This window comes from Homarus americanus, unplaced genomic scaffold, assembly GCF_018991925.1.
Source record: "Homarus americanus isolate GMGI-L3 unplaced genomic scaffold, GMGI_Hamer_2.0 scaffold1498, whole genome shotgun sequence".
In the NCBI taxonomy this organism is placed as follows: domain Eukaryota; kingdom Metazoa; phylum Arthropoda; class Malacostraca; order Decapoda; family Nephropidae; genus Homarus; species Homarus americanus.
Window position 1 is genome coordinate 119,513 of NW_024752653.1, and position 10,488 is coordinate 130,000.

Sequence of the window (10,488 nt, forward strand, 5' to 3'; positions counted from 1 at the left end):
AAAATAGTAAAAGAGGTAGATAAAGAGGTGGGAAGGAGGAGGAAACTTGGGAAGTTAAAGGTGAGAAAGAGGAGAGGAAGGGAAGAAGAAGATGAGGTTTGTGGTGAAGATGTAAACAATTAAGTGAGGAAGTTGTTTGATTTTGTTTCCCCCAGACCAGGTGATGGTCACATGACGACCACACCCCTGTGGTTTTTGTGTCTGCCACGCCCACACTCCACCCTGTCACATCCATCCCCACCCACACCCCTACCCTACCACACCCCACTCCGCCACACCCCACTCCTGCCATACCCCACCCACCACATCACCCCCCTCCACAACCCCACACCTACCATCCCCTGCCACACCACTGTACCACACCACACATGTGTTCTTGTACTCCATGTCCACCACCTCACCCACCACCTCCACCATGTCCACCACCTCACATGTCCACCACCTCCCATGTCCCACCACCTGTCCACCACCTCACATGTCCACCACCTCCATGTCCACACCTCCCATGTCCACCACCACCTCACATGTCCACCACCTCCCATGTCCACCACCTGTCCACCACCTGTCCACCACCTCCCATGTCCACCACCTCCCCATGTCCACCACCACCTCCCCATGTCCACCACCTCACATGTCCACCACCTCCCATGTCCACCACCTCCACCACCTGTCCACCACCTCCCACATGTCCACCACCTCCCATGTCCCACCCCCACCTGTCCACCACATGTCCACCACCTCCCATGTCCACCACCTCACATGTCCACCACCTCCCATGTCCACCACCACCTCCCATGTCCACCACCACATGTCCACCACCTCCCCATGTCCACCACCCTCACATGTGTCCACCACCACCTCCACCACCTGTCCACCACCTCCACAGTCCACCACCTCCCATGTCCACCACCTCACATGTCCACCACCTCACACCTGCTGGGCGGACTTAACCCATTAATTATATTTACCGATGTCACTTCAGACTCGGCCGCATAACCTGTATATTTATGTATCCTTATGAATGTATATTTATGTATATCTCTAACTTCGTATATTACATCCATCATTATTCATCCATATGACTGTAATACATTTTTTTTTCTTTCATCTTGAGTTATTCATTTATTATCTGTCTGGTATATTTTTTATCGCTTCACACTCGTTCTTTACCTCACGTAAACAAAACATCACAACTATCCTTATGAAAATATTCCCCTGATAATTCACTCACACTGTTGGATCTCTCTCTCTCTCTCTCTCTCTCTCTCTCTCTCTCTCTCTCTCTCTCTCTCTCTCTCTCTCTCTCTCTCTCTCCCATCCTATCCTCCACCTCTGAATTATTCTCTCTCTTTTCACCTATCTTTCACTCCTCATTCTCTTACTATCCCTCTACATTTATTCATCTATTCATTCATTCACGACTTCACCAATGTATAGATTTTTTTTATTCAATACTTCACACATAAACAAACCGCCGCCATTATTTCGCCAGTCATGTTGTAGTCGAGTCGTGGTTCATTATAACATTGACTTCTAGATAATTAAAGGCCTCGGAGGTAATGATGTTAGATCGTCCAGTCATGTTGTGGTTGTTGGTTGTTATTGTCGTGGTTGTTGTTGTTGCTGTGGTTGTCTTGTAGTTATGGTCGTGTTGTGGTATTCTCCTGTAACAACAACAATAACAACAGTAACAATCACAACAACAACAACACTAACAGGTCATTCTAGGTCTATAATTGTTTACTTCATAATAAATCTTCGTGTAATTGTCTCATCTTTGTGTTGTTGTTTTTTTTATTCTTTTTTTTTGTTCTTTCATTGTTCTGCTTTTTAACGCCAAGAACATTAGTGATTTTTTATTTTCATTTTTTATTTTATTTTTGTATTAATTTTTTTTTATTTTATTGTTTTGATTTTGTAATATCATCTTCATCGGCATTGTTACCATGGGGATTTTTTCTTCTCCTTCTCTTTCTCCTCCTTCTCTCTCTTCTTCTCCTCCTCCTCCTCGTCTCTCTCTCATTCTCCTCTCCTCCTCTCTTCCTCCTTCTCTCTCTCTCCTTCTATCCTCCTCTCACTCCAGCTCTGTATCTCCTTCTTCTTCTCCTCCTTCTCCTTCCCTCTCTCCTCCTCCTCCCTCCTTTTCTTCTCATTCTTCTCATCCTCTTCCTCCTTCGTCTCCTTCTTCTCCTCCGTGTTGTTGGTATCACCATCTTTATCAGCATTATCTCCATTGTTATCACCACTATTCTACCTTAACTTCTCACTGATAAACAAATAAAACGCTCCTTAGATGTGCACCTCTTTCGTGAGTCAGGGGGGATGACGTCACACCAGGAAGCCGAGGTCTTTATTGGAAGGAAAATAACTCACACGTGTTCCTCATGACTCTTGGATCGATCGTTGTATTTTGTTATTTAATGTATTGAGTGCGGTGGTTGAGTGATATTTGTAAGTATTTGTCGACTTGTTGTATAAATGTAGTACTCTTGTTAACACGTGTTTTGTACAGGTGGTCTAATAACGTCACGTAAATTACCTTTTGTGTTCATCTGGTATATACAGTATATGACGTAGCGGCAGTCATTTGTTTTGGACAGGTGATGAGTGATGTCACTTATGTACGAACGGTAATTTATCTTCGTTTTTCCTACATTAACATTTTTTTTAACTTGCTTACCTTTCATTAACATGGTCTTAAGGTTAAAAGAAAAATTATTCTTATATTCAAGTTCGACCTTACGGCTTATTTAGGAATCTCTTTGTATAAGCAAATATTTCACTGGAGGAGTAACTCAGTACCTGTGAATCAGCAGGTACGAGAGAAATCCTCACCTGTACATGGATCCATTTTACCTGGGGACGGTCGCGAGGTCAACCAGACTGTCTTGAACGGTATTAGACGTAGATGGTGACGTTTCTTGTGAGTTATATCTGTCATGAAGAAACTCAACCTTCTTATACAGTGTCCGGAGAATGGGGAGGGGGGGGGGTGGAGGTTAGGGGGAGAGATAAAGAGGCAGTTAGGGGTGAGGGACAAAGGGGGTCTTTATATATAAACCACATAGAGCTGAGTTGTCGGCTACAGTTCAAAATTCTCCATTGGATAAAAAGTTCCATAGATAATTTCCCAGTGACTAGGATCCCCCATCAGACAGGTTAACTTAGGTAAGGTTGGTTAAACTTTGGTTATGTTAAATTAGGTTGGATTAAAATAGGTTGGGGTAGATGAGGAAACGTTAGATCATGTAATATTAGGTTAAATCTGGGTTAGGATTAGGTTGTGTTTGGCTGCTTCACGTCGTGTTAGGTTAATTTAGTTTACCGTGTGTTAGATTATGTTTGGTAGTGTTAAATGTTGGGTAGGTTAGGTTAATTTGAAGCAGTGTTATATAATGTAAGGTTAGATTAGTTTAACTTACTCTATGTTGTACAAAGTTGAATTAAGTTACGGTCAGTGGGGACACCTTACCTTTCTTTGGCTTCAGATAGGGTGGATGACCTTACAATTAGTCATCCCAGCTTATTTCACCTGATGATTAAACACTCTCATGGTAACCTAACCTAACCTAACCTAACCTAACCTCATCCCCACTCATAACATTAGGATATTTAATCAAGGTGACATAAACTAGGGGGATAGCTAATCTTCAGGTGATTCGATGAGATATTAATTAAGCTTAGCTACACAGGTGTCCTTACTAACCAAGAGATCTCCCTCAAGGTGTGTTACCCCCTCTGTTTCTTCATGTTATATTGTGAGTCATAACAATAAATGAACCGCTGACTGTAATCCTTGTGACGACACTAATGTTTTATAATGTATAAATATATATATTTTTTTCTTCTTTTAATCTAAATGATCTCATCTTTAAGTGACGTAATTGTCAGTAAGTGTGTGTGTGTGTGTGTGTGTGTGTGTGGGTTGTTGTCCTTGTGTGTGTCCGTGTGTGTGTGTGTGTGTGTCTTATTTAGTGAGGGTGTTTGATGTCTCTCTCTCTCTCTCTCTCTCTCTCTCTCTCTCTCTCATTAGTCAAGTTAAGACTGATGAGTGTTTACGTCCGACAAAGTACACAGCATCTTTCTCATGAGTCCATTGATGAATAAAGATAATGGAGATGAATGGTATATGTTGAGGGATGTGTGTGTGTGTGTGTGTGAGTGTGTGTGTGTGTGTGTGTGTGTGTGTGTGTGTGTGTGTGTGTGTGTGTGTGCCATCACTCACCAACATGTGTCAACACCTTGTGTTCATTACTTATACAGAAATAATGACAATATTTACCTGCTATGCAAATGAATTGCAGCCGTCTATGATTCATTAAAAACAACGATGATAAGAATTTAGTTAATAATAATAATAATAATAAAAATAATAATAATAATAATAATAATAATAATAATAATAATAATAATAATAAAACACCTCACCCCACCGTTAGTTCAGACAGGTTAGGGAGGTGTTATGGTGATCACTCAGGTGTGGAGGAAATAGTCTCCTTGAAACTCTTCTGATGTAAGAGTGAGTTATCTCTCTCTCTCTCTCTCTCTCTCTCTCTCTCTCTCTCTCTCTCTCTCTCTCTCTCAGAATACTTTTATATTAACCAGTGTTATAGTTCCGGCATTGACATATAAGATATACCCTATAGTATATGCTAATGCCTTTGGGTAGTACAGGAACATATAAGTCGATATACTTTGATATACTTGATAAATATACTCTCGTAAGGCTTCCTGTCTGAGGCATGATATAGTAGAGGTATGTTCCAGTATATGCGATGGATATATACCCAAGGTTATATTAATGCCTCGTAGTGAAGTATCATATCGTTACAATTTATATAAATACCTTCCTTTTAGTATAACAAGTCTCACGTGGTATAATCTAAGGGGTTATATCTGAATTAATTATACTCAAGCATATTTTAACATATATCATAACAGTGACATAAGAAACAGTCATTATACTCGTAAGTCTCAGGTATAATGCCCTGCAGTATGCCCAAGTATGCCCCAAGCCTCATAATTGAACTTCTCACCTGGTGGGTCAAGCGGGGTCATTCGTGAGGTCAAGTTTGATGACCCGCTTCTCTGACTGACACATTCTCCCGGACACAGTGGTGGTGGTGGTGGTGGTGGTGGTGGTGGTGGTGGTGGTGGTGGTAGTGATGATGGTGGTAGTAGTGGTGGTAGTTGTGGTGGTCATGTTCCTCACCCTCGTCTCGTGTGTGTGTGTGTGTGTGTGTGTGTGTAGGCCAGTCGGCTAGTTTGTCTAGTATAACTCCTGGTATGTTACTGAGAAGCATACAGAAGTGGCCCTTAGGTGGTCTGGTCTGTTTGAGTATGCTAGTGAGAGACCCGGGGTAATGTAATATCAAGGAGGTATATCCAAGGAATGTGTCTAGTGGTTTAGTATACTGCCGTCATATTAGTGTCAGTTTTGATATACCTGCAAGGGAGGTGTCCATTAGTGTGTTATGTTAGTAGTATACCCGTAAGAGACCCGGGCCGGTTATAACAGTGAGGTATGTTGATATATATATATGTTCTCACTTCTCCCTGCAGGCGAGAGTTAAGAAGTATAACCGGGTATGCCCCCTCGAGCAGTTGGCGGGCGGCCGGGAAAAATTAGGGGTGAGGGTCGACGAAGGTGTGGCAGACAAGGTGGCAGACGGAGGGGGTCAAGGGACAGTCACCACACAGTTCTGCCGGAGGGGGGAGCTGTTGGTGTTAACGGTGTGGCAGCTTCCCCCCTCACCTTCCCCTCTCCCTCCCCCACTAAAGCCACCCTGTTAATGCCCACCCTAGCCGCCCCTGCCCTCCACCCACCCACCCACCAGCCCACCAGCCTCCACACGGCCCGACCACTGTACATGGTAATTCCAAACACGGTAGTCCCACGTTAGGTATCCGTCACACAGGGCATTCACCACACAGGGCATTCACCACACGGGGCATTCACCACACGGGGCATTCACCACACGGGGCATTCACCACACGGGGCATTCACCATACGGGGCATTCACCACACGGGTCATTCACCACACGGGGCATTCACCACACGGGTCATTCACCACACGGGGCATTCACCACACGGGGCATTCACCACACTAGGTTAAGGGGAGGAGGGCAGCTTAGGTTAGGTTAGGTTAGGTTGACGTGCCTCCCTTCCCTTAATCTCGTGACATTTTTTCCTTGTGTCATTTTTTCCTTCATTCGGCTGGAGAAATGAAAAAGAGGGAAGATGTTATGGTGGTAGTAGTAGTAGTAGTAGTAGCGGTAGTAGTAGTAGTAGTAGTAGTAGTAGTGATGATAATAGTGGTAGGTAGAAGTAGTTGGCGATTAGGTCACGATCAAATGTTTAGTGGCATAGGAGACAGTAGGACAAGTAGCGGTGACCTAACTGGTTTTGTTGTCATAGTAACAGTAATCACAGTACTGTACAGGTGGAACTAGTTGTTGTAATAGTGGCGGAGCATTATCTAAGTGTTTGTTTACATAGGGGAGCGTCACCATGGCAACTGCGACGCTCCTGGTTCAAGAATCGACCCCATATGGAGAGGGGGATAAGGTGCCCTAATCAGCCTCTCTCTCTCTCTCTCTCTCTCTCTCTCTCTCTCTCTCTCTCTCTCTCTCTCTCTCTCTCTCTCTCTCTCTCTCTCTCTCTCTCTCTGTCTAGCTATCTGTCTTTTTCTGTCTCTGGCTGTCTCTATGTCTGTCTGTACATCAAAAATTCCGTGTCGTGTCCTGCCCTTATCTACTCAAGGTAACTTTTGTTAGTTCTTTTATTACGAAACTTTTATGGTTATCTTTTTTCCTTCTTTTATTATTTTCCAATATTTTTCATCGCCAACATATCCGCCATGTTTTTCATTGGTGCTTCTTTTGTTATTAATGTTATTGTATGTTGTCTAGAAATGTTCCTCCTTTGTTTCTCTTTCAGTTCTGTATCACTTATGGTCTAGTGTTGTTGTTTTTGTTCTTCTTCTTCTTGTTCTTTCTTACGTTGGCTGACCATCATTCACTACTTCCGTATTTTTTTCCGTCCGTTCTCTGGGTTTCATTTCCTCCTTCATCCGTTCACTATCCGTACCTCCTATCCGTACCTCCTATCGCCTCTCAATCCACCGTCCTCCTCCTCCTCCTCCCCCAGTCCTTACAACCACATCTCCTCTCCTCCGTCCGTCCTCCGTCCGTCCTCCGTCCATCCTCCGTCCGTCCTCCGTCCATCCTCCGTCCGTCCTCCGTCCATCCTCCGTCCGTCCTCCGTCCGTCCTCCGTCCATCCTCCGTCCGTCCTCCGTCCATCCTCCGTCCGTCCTCCGTCCATCCTCCGTCCGTCCTCCGTCCTCGACAGAGTTCTGACACTCACAATAACGTTTTCTTCAGCTTGAGGCAAACTTGGCTACTTTTTACCCCCGTTGTTCACAATGAGTTAACGGTCTCCCGCCCCGCCCCGCCCCGCCCCGCCCCAGGTCACTGCTGCTGGGGACACCCGTTTGCAACACTTACTTCAGGGGTCACTGTCATTTGGGACACTTTGTCGTAGGGAATCACATCTAGCTTGCAGTACTTGTTTTTGGGGTCAGTGTTAATTAGGACATCTGACTTTGAGGTCGCTGCTTCTGGGAGACAACTTATTGTAACACCTGCTGGGAACACCACCTTTAGCACTTGCTTACAACACCTTCATGGGGGTCATTGTCACTTGCGATACCTGCCTTTAGGGTCACATGGTGTTGGCAGTCAAAGCTAATTATTACACCTGTTTAGAACAGTTTTTTGGGAACATCTGCTCAGAGTACCTGCTCACAACACCTGCTACTCTGGCTACTGTTACTTGGGAGTTAGGACGCATGCTTGGAACAGAGGTTAACGAGGATGTGAGGGAGGTCACAGCTAGGGTGTCTCAACCGGGATCCCGGACGGTAAATTATTAGATTAAATCCCGGGACAAGTGCCAGAAATCCCGGGATTTCCCGGTATTTGGCGAGCCTTTACAAACAACAAAAAGTAATAAAATTATTATACAGAAAATATTTAATTCTGGTCAAATCCGTAAACTGCACGTACTGTACAGTTACTTTATATTAATTTGTTATACAGTTGGTGACGGGGCTGACAGCGGTGTGTGTGTGTGTGTGTGTTAAACAAGAAAGTTTAATATTTTCTTTTAATTGTGTATTAATAATTTCAGACGTTTCTTCTATAGACATCATACAAAAAAATGTCTACCCTTAAAAAGAAAACATATATTGTCTTTATACCATTAATTCATCACATTGTTATCATGTCCTTCTGATTTAAGTATTGTTGTGATAACCTGACACTCTATAAATATTATGTAGTGTTGCGTAAAAGTACTATATATTTTGTAAAGGAATTCTACAGGATTCAGTAACATTTATCCCACAGTATTATAGTGTGAACTGTGAACCGCTTACTGTATTAGGGTATCTTTGTGGATAGTCATACAGACATACACAGAGGTCATTGTTATGTCTGGCTTATTATGGTTGCGTCAGCTAGCCCAATGACTGCTTTTCCTGACTGATTGAGGTACGTATTTTGTCGTTTGGGTGTACAGTACAGCCAGCCTCCGCTCTAACGCAACTGTAGATTAAATTGTGGGTAGGTTTGGTTTAGCTCCGTGAGTCAGATACTATGAGTGCCAGTTTTTACTCACTCACTGACTCACTTTTTCACGGATTGACTCACTTTTTCACTGACTCACTCACTTTTTCACTGACTCACTCACTTTTTCACTGACTCACTCACTTTTTCACTGACTCACTCACTTTTTCACTGACTCACTCACTTTTTCACTGACTCGCTCACTTTTTCACTATCTCGCTCACTTTTTCACTGACTCACTCACTTTTTCACTGACTCACTCACTTTTTCACTGACTCACTCACTTTTTCACTGACTCACTCACTTTTTCATTGACTCAATCACTTTTCACTGACTCATTTTTACACTGACTCACTCATTTTTTCACACACACACACACACACACACACAGATCATAGTTTCGAGTGTCAGCATATGGAGTATTGGCCTTAATGTGAGATGTTAACAGTGACGGAGGAACTATCATTAACCCTAACACTCGTTCACCTCTGGGAGTTATCATTAAAACACATCATTGAGAGAAGCTTCGGGTTAACATTCACAGTTTGTCGTCTGATTATGAGGATGGATTTACGTGGGCCGTTTAATAACTGGTTTTTAATTATCGAAAAAACTTGTGGCTGGTGTATAGGGAAAAACATAACCTTGATGACACTTGGTTTAATCAGTTGGTTCTTTGTTTGTTTGTAACACGTAGAGGAGTTTACTTGTGACACTTATTTTAGTTAATAGAGAAGTTAACTTGTGACACTTGCTTTAAGAGAAAGCCTTAAAAAATAATAGTGCCTTTAAACGAGGAAAAAATTACCCTAAATGAAGAAGAAATGTCCCTAAAAAGAAGATTAAATGGCCCTAAAAGTATAATAAATGGCCCTAAGAAGATTAAATGGCCCTAAAGGTAGAATAAATAACCTTAAATATGATAAATAGCCATAAAAAATAAATAGCCCTAAGTAGAATAAATTACCCTAAAATAAAGTTAAGTAGCATATTCAAATTAGAGTAGTGACCGAAAAGGCTTTATTTTAAGGTCATTTATCAGAGAGAGAGAGAGTTAAAGTTAGAAAGAAGAGAGAGAGAGAGAGAGAGGGGTTGAGTTAGAGAGAGAGAGAGAGAGAGAGAGGGAGGTTGCAGAGTTAGAGAGAGAGAGAGGGGAGGAGTTAAAGTTAGAGAGAGAGAGAGGGGAGGGGAGAGGTTAAAGTTTGGGAGAGGGGAGGTTAAAGTTAGAGAGGGGGGGAGGTTAAAGTTAGAGAAAGAGAAAGCTAAAAGAAGAGATAAGAAGTGAGGAAATGAGGGAAAGAGAGAGAGGAAGAGAAACAGAAGGGAGATAGAGAGAAAGAGGGGGGGGAGAGCATATTGAGGAGAGACTGACTGAGACTGAAACAAAGAAAAGGAGAGAGAGAGAGAAAGTGGAGACGAGGAACAAAGAGAGAAAAAAGAAATACGAAGAGGAAAAAATAAAAGAAATAAGAAGAGATAGACAAAGGGAATTGGAAAGAGGAAAGGTGAGAATAAATTAGAGAGAGAGAGAGAGAGAGAGAGAGAGAGAGAGAGAGAGAGGAAGGAAGGAAGGAAGGAAGGAAGGAAGGAATAGAAACAGACAAAAAGAAAATAATGAAACAGAAAAATTAAAAAAAGTAGAAACAGTGAGATCGAAAGAAATAAGAACATAGATAGATAGATAGATAGATGGATAGACAGATAGATAGATGGATAGACAGATAGATAGATAGATGGATAGACAGATAGATAGATAGATAGATAGATAGATTGATAGATAGATAGATACCTCGTTTTGGAAATTCATCTTTGACCATTTTTTTTTCTCTTCAATAATGTAAATAACTTTGAGAGTGTG